The following is a 6879-nucleotide window of genomic DNA, read 5'->3' on the forward strand; positions in this document are numbered from 1 at the left end:
TTTCATTTTTATGTTAGAATTATAGCTTATACATCCTTTCAAAAACTTTCAGGTATTTCAGAATATTCATTGCCCCTGACAAAACTAGAATTTATACTGAACTGTTAATATTTTTCTGTAGCTTATCCTTTTTCTGACTCCTGTTGGACAAAAAACAGATATTACAGGTCCTCTGTGTTGCCTACTTCTTTCCAAAGAGGCCTATGAATGAAAGTGATGAGAACCATGAAATTTCATTTAATTTCTGTCAGATTTTAAAGTCTATTATTTAGGGGTCTTGCATGAAAATACTTAAATTTATGACAATATGCTTTTTCTTTGAAATCTCTTACCTATTAAAAAAATTAACCACTTAGGGCAGGCTGAGTGGCTCAGTTGGTTAAGAGCTCGCTCAAGAGTGTGAGCTCTGAGCAACAGGGGTTTGAGTCCTGGCCATAGCTGAGCTGCTGCTGAGCTGCCAACAGGTGGCAGGATGGCTCAGCTAAGAAAAAAAAAAAAATTTAACCACTCAATATAAATACACAATTTAAGGAAAAGTACATATGAGACATCTCCACTGATTATTAATAGTTGTTATTAAGTTATAAAATTAATAAATACTCTAATAGACTATAGAATCATTAGAACTGTATGACATTTAAGTTTTTAAATTATGAGAAGAGAGAAAAATATATTGTGAATCTTACCTATGTCTTAATAATAATCAGAATAATTCATCATGAGGAAACATACAATATTAGGATACTGCAGAAAACCTGCAAGATGTTTTATCTTGGTTTAATAATGAACACCATTTTTTAGAGAAAAGAGTGGTAAATCTAGCAAGTCATAGTTCAATAACAGATTTTATTCTTCTATTTTGTTCATATTGATGACCCATCTTTCTGATTACAGTTGTTCACTGAGGTTTGTGAGAGAATCTAGACTCAGTTTAAATGATTAGATTACAAAAATAAATTGATAAGAATTGAGGCAGATTAACATGGAATCAAGAAAAGGCTCTTTGCTGCTTTCTGGGGTGGGTAGGGATCATAGAGTCTGCACAGTATGATGAAGTAGAAGAAAAATTAAATACAGTTTGAGTAAGGTAATGATAATTTATTCACCAGGTAGGATAAAAATCAAATGATCTAACTTTGGAAAGACCCCTTTCTTCTGAGATAGCAAAAAAGGGCTTTTGAAAATATACATCTTGAGATGAATGGAAGGAAAGTTGTACACAATGGTCTTTATTATAGCCTTATTCACACATATAAGAGAAATAATTACCTATACTGGTCCAACTCCTGGAATATTCTCTTTAACAAATGGATGGATAAATTCCTATTCAGGACAAAACATTTGTGGAAATGAAAGGGAAAATGCCATATAATCATAAAATTAAAATGTAACTTTAATGCCATTTGATGCATAAAATATGAACATTATTTTCCCCTCAAATTGAAACCAACTGCAAAACTTCCCCCTAAATGTAATTCTTGTTTTAGAGAATACATATTTTCTTTATTAAGTTAAAATTAACAGAGGAAGTACTAGTAATAGTATTTAAGATGCCCAATAAAAAGATACAGTTTCCTTTTAACTTAACTCAAATCCACTAGGTGGCAGTGTTTTTATCCACAAGCACAGTCCATGAAGACTAACATTTGTAAAAATTATAAATTATAGCATGTTAGAGGTGGCTGATTGATTCCAGCCCCAGCCTTTTTCAAATGATGTGTGCAAGCACACGCGTGTACACACACAAATGCACATTCTTCTAGCAAGTATTCGTGCCTGCCAACATAGGTCAGCACTACTTCCATATGCTACTCCATTTATACATTTTCATTTAAGTAGGGTGAAAATATTTGTCAGAATGTGGGGAAATTATTTAATATTTTATATTGTTTCCTGTTTTACGAATTTTTTTATTTGGTGGGATACCAACTTAAAAGGTTTTTTGAAATTGTCAGTTCAGTATTCAACTGTTTTTGACCTAAAAATATGGATATTTTATATGTTCCAACCTAATATTTTTCTCTGTTCCTTGCTGCCAACTGAGCTCTGTTGAAACTCCTTTCCCTACTTTATAAGGCCTTGTCAAAGTGTGGTCCTAGAATCAGCAGCAGCCCCAGGGAGCTTGTTAGAAATGCAGAATCTCTGGCCCCATCCTAGACTAGCTGAATTGGAATTTTTAATGAGCTCCTTAGGTGATTAAGCAGCAATGGGTAGCAAATCCTTTAAAGACATATTCCTGAACTCTTCCGCCACACTCTTGGTGATTCAGTCAGCCTGGTTTAAAACTCCAATCTCAGTTCCAAGGAAGCTTCTGGCTGAACTTGTGACTCAGGAACCCTTAAGATGGAAGGTGGGGTTTGTTTTTAACCAATCCTTTCCCTCTCTTTTCAAGGCCCATTCCCTCTGGTGTGGGGTGGTGTCTGGGAGGGAAATCAGGGAAGAAAGGGATAAATTTCTTTTCACTGGTTAAGTACAATCCGAATTGTTTCTAAATGTTCACTTGTGAATGGGCACATTGAGTTCTAGAAACTCTGAGGCAACCTCTCCCCTGCACAGTTCCTTGACGTGGGATATCAGTCTGAAGCTCTCTCTCTTTTAATCTGTCTCAGTTCCCACTTTCAGAAGCACCCCCAGCCTTTTGCTGCTAAAATTTCTTTCCTTCTTAGGTGTCAAGATGGTTCAAACCTGGATGGCACTTTCTACAGAATCAATGGACCCTAGAGAAACGTATACATCTTTGCCACGCAAATTGTAGGAGTGCAAATTGCTTTACTCTGCCCACTCCCAGTCCAGCTGTTTCCCTCAAAGTCTCTTATCTTCCTGTCCATGTAGGTGCAGGGCATATCAACAAATCTGCCAGTGGATGAGATGTCAGTCTCTCCTATACTCACCTCCAGTTCCTCTAGCTGATTCTATTGGAGCCTTGTTTACTTAACTTGGAATGGGGTGGGAATAAATAGGAAAGGAAAATCCACAGTACTCTCCAGGAACTTAATAAAACACGGCTCCAATGAATCTCTCATCCTCCTCTTCCCAAGTGTTCTGCTTATATGGCCTGATAGTGGGGGTTGGAGGTTTTGACGATGTAGGTCCAGTTTTGTTCAGCTTTTGTCCTGGCTAAAGAAGTAGGTAACTGACTCCAAATGTCAGCAGCTATTTAGAAGATGAATACTTCATGCTCTTTGTTCCCTATTTTGGACCTCACTCAATATCCTCTTATATAGGTGTTAGCTGTGTCTATTATAGAGTTACATATTCTTGTGGGTCCTCAAATACTTAATTACTAACATAGTACTAGTACATCATATTTTATTGATTTCAGTTTCTCTCTCCTTTGTACTTTAATACTCATTAGTAAGGCTACCTCTTGACAAGACTATAATCTGCCTATAATCATAATTTGGGATACAAGGATGATCCTAAAAATCTTTTAGCATTTTTACCTTTCATCTCATCTCATCCATTCTTTCATGTCAGGAATGAAATAGATGCTGCAGATACAGTACTGAACAAAACACATGGTTCTTGCCTCCTGGAGTTTACTATGTGGTGGTGGAGAAGATAGTTAATAGATAAGAAAACAAATATATGTGTAATTTAAACTTATATTATGGAAGAAACGTAAGCACAACAATAAACAGTGGGTACTACATGGAAGGGGGTGGGCAGGTGAGAGGTGGGAGGGAGGCCTACTTAAATAGGGTAGTTAGAGCTTTGAGACATAAAGACTGCGGAGCCAGCCATGAGAAAAGATAGGAGAGTGATCTAGGCAATGGCACAGCATATACCAGAGCTTGAGAACAGAGAGAGGTTAGCAAAGAATTGAAGGAAGTTTCTGGGAATGTTGTGGGAAAAGGAGAAATGATAGGATACGAGGTTGGCAAGGCAGCAGGAGCTAGCTCAAACAGGGTATTATATCCATGATTGAGTTTGGATGTAACAGGAAACAAAGGGTTTTAAGTAGGAGATATGGTTTCATTTATATTTTTGAAAGAATATTCTTGCTGCTTTGTGAAGAATAAATTGAAGGGGGCATCCAAGACATTTGAGAAACTCAGGAGGAGGCATCAGGTAGACAATTGGGCACGTGTAGGGAGCCCAAAGGAGAGCTGTAAGCTGGAGTTACAAATTGGTGAGTTGTCATTCTTAGGGTACCAATAAAAATTGTAAAAAACTAAAACCACCATCTTTACCACCCAACTTTTATGTAGCAGTTTATCATTTACATTTGATCATCACAACTCTCTGAGATACCGTTCAGATAAATACCCTGAAACTAAGAGAAATTATTTAACTTTCTCACTGTCTCTTAGTTTAGTATCAGTCAAGATTTAAGCCTAGGCTTTTGACTGAAGTCCATAATACCACCTCATATTATGTATTTCCTTCTATTTTAAAGGGTCTAGAAAGAATATGAGTAATTGATTAAACCATGAAGGTTTCTCTTAATAAAAAACTTACCTTATATTCCCGATTATGCATATCTTAAACTTCCTATGTTCCATTCACCTTAAACTATGGTGATAAAATTAGGAATGTCAATGAAATTATGGATGAGAGACATTATTAAAGAACAGAAAGGTTTTGTGACTGATCAGACATAGGAAACTGGGGTAAAATTTGAGCAAAAAGATGTAAGAATTACAAAGGAACATCATTAATAATAGCCAGCACTAATATGGGATTTCTTATGTACCAGGTACATACATACACCCACACCCACACACCTGTATCTATCTTCATCTCCTCTCAATTATCCTACAATATGTCATAATAATCTCATTTTACAGATGAGGGAACTGAAGAACAGAGAAATTACTTGCTCAAAGTCATTCAGATATTAAGTGGTGAGGCTGGGATTCAAATCCAGGTGGTTTAATCACTGATTCTGAACTCTTAACCACTATGCTATATTACCTCTATCAAGACATCAACTAGGGGAATCAGTTGGGGAGTTGGAAATTCTCAGTTTAAATAATAACAAGGCATACAAGAAAGAATGAATGGAATATTTGAGTTGCATAAATGTGTTTAAGGAGAGGATTTAGCCTGGGGAACAAATTTAGGATCTAAGAAAGGCAGGGTTTTTGTTTTAGAGAAAAGTGGAATCTGTAAGTTGGAAAAGATATTACAAATATCTGGTACAGTTTTAGTCTTGGAGAGACTATGGGGAGAAAGGATAAGTTGTGAACTGAACCGTGGGAAATGTTCAAGCAGTTGCAGAGGAATGAGCAGAAAAACAGAGGATTATCAACAGGTCTTGGTAAATGATTAAATAAAGAAAGTGAGAGGAAGGAGTCAAAGATGAAAATGATTTGATCCTAGTGACTAAGAGTACAATGGAACCATTAAAAAGGGCAAAGGTATTTTTGAAGATAGTGTGTTCTAGATGATGTAGTATATGAGGAAGGATCACTTTCTCTAGAATAAAATCCAAACATCCACATCCTAGCAAAAGAACTCAAACCCAGTTGTCTGGATGCAATCTACTTTACCAGTATAATTAACCTTGCCTCCTCTTTTGCTACAAGTATCAGGATTCATGATCCCAAGGGATAGAAAACTAGTTTAAGCAATAATACAAAAGCGCATGAATTTATCAACTAACTTAACTAAATTTCCAGATTTATCTAGTCCACATTGGATTCAGGTTATCAAACATGTCTCCAGGCCGATCTCCACCTTTGAATCTGCTTTTTTCTATGTTGCCTTCTTTCTCAGAATCTGAGTGGAAAGATGGCTTCAGACCTCCATTTTCCGGGCTTAAATCCATTGGAAAAGAGCAAGCCTGTCTTGGTAACTCCAGCCTAAGGCAGAGGAAGGCAAATATGCTTTCCCCTGGAGTCTTGCCTCAGCCATATGGATTGAGAGTGAAGATAGTTCTCCAAAGGAAATGATCAGAATAGGGAATGAATGCTGAGCAGGCAAAAATGTGTCCTAAAATTCCTTCTGCTATATGATGAAGTTAACAAATTATGTTTTCCCAACTGGACCAGAAAAATCCTCAGGTGAAGAATCAGGGATTTGAATAAGTCCACCAATTTTGATGTTTTTTTTTCTCTCTGAGCATACAGCAAGAATTTGAAATGTTTACTGAGGTGAATGTTACCTTGTAGGGAGGATTTTGTAACTGAAAGTTATTTTATTAAATAAGATGGCTTCTATTTCAAATCAAAAAGTCATTCATTAAAACATGAAAAGTACTAGGAATTGGGACTGTAAAGACCTCTTTTCCCATAATTTACAACTACTGAAATGTGCTCTCCCTTAGGACCAAGTGTGTTTTAAGCATCAAAGGAGTCATTTCCCAAGATAAGCAGGAAGTATTCACACGCTTTTTTAACAAGGGAAGCCGTGCAAATTAGGATCCTGGTTTATCCCCAATTCATCCCTCATCTTCCATTTATACATACTATCCTGACCACTTTTGCCGCCTTCCAGCCAAGGGAGCACGTCCTGTCTCCCAAGGCCTAGCCGCCAATAAGAAGCGACCCAAGCCGTGCTCCTCCAGGAGAGGGGGAAAGGCTGTATGTCTCTGGAGGTCCAGTCACCTTCACAACCTCTCTCTCCCAGCCCCATTAGAGGAAATGCGAGTGATGCCGCTAGAGAGGGAAAAACAATCTTTCGCCTGCGAACCCCCGAAAAATCTTCCCTGGCGTCGGCAAAGTGATTTAGTTTTTAAGGGAGAGAGGATCCCTTTTGGCCTCCGGATCGCTCATCCGGCAGGAAGCTCTTCCTCCTCCTCCCGCTCCCAGCATCCAGGGTGAAAGCCAAAGCCGCCCCCACCAAACGCTAACGCTCCCCAGACCGGCCGCACCCTCCACCCGACCAGGCCCCGCCTCTCCCCGGCTTTCCAGTAACCGGTACGGGGAAGGGGGC

The sequence above is a fragment of the Hipposideros armiger genome, unplaced genomic scaffold (assembly GCF_001890085.2).
Source record: "Hipposideros armiger isolate ML-2016 unplaced genomic scaffold, ASM189008v1 scaffold_53, whole genome shotgun sequence".
Lineage (NCBI taxonomy): Eukaryota > Metazoa > Chordata > Mammalia > Chiroptera > Hipposideridae > Hipposideros > Hipposideros armiger.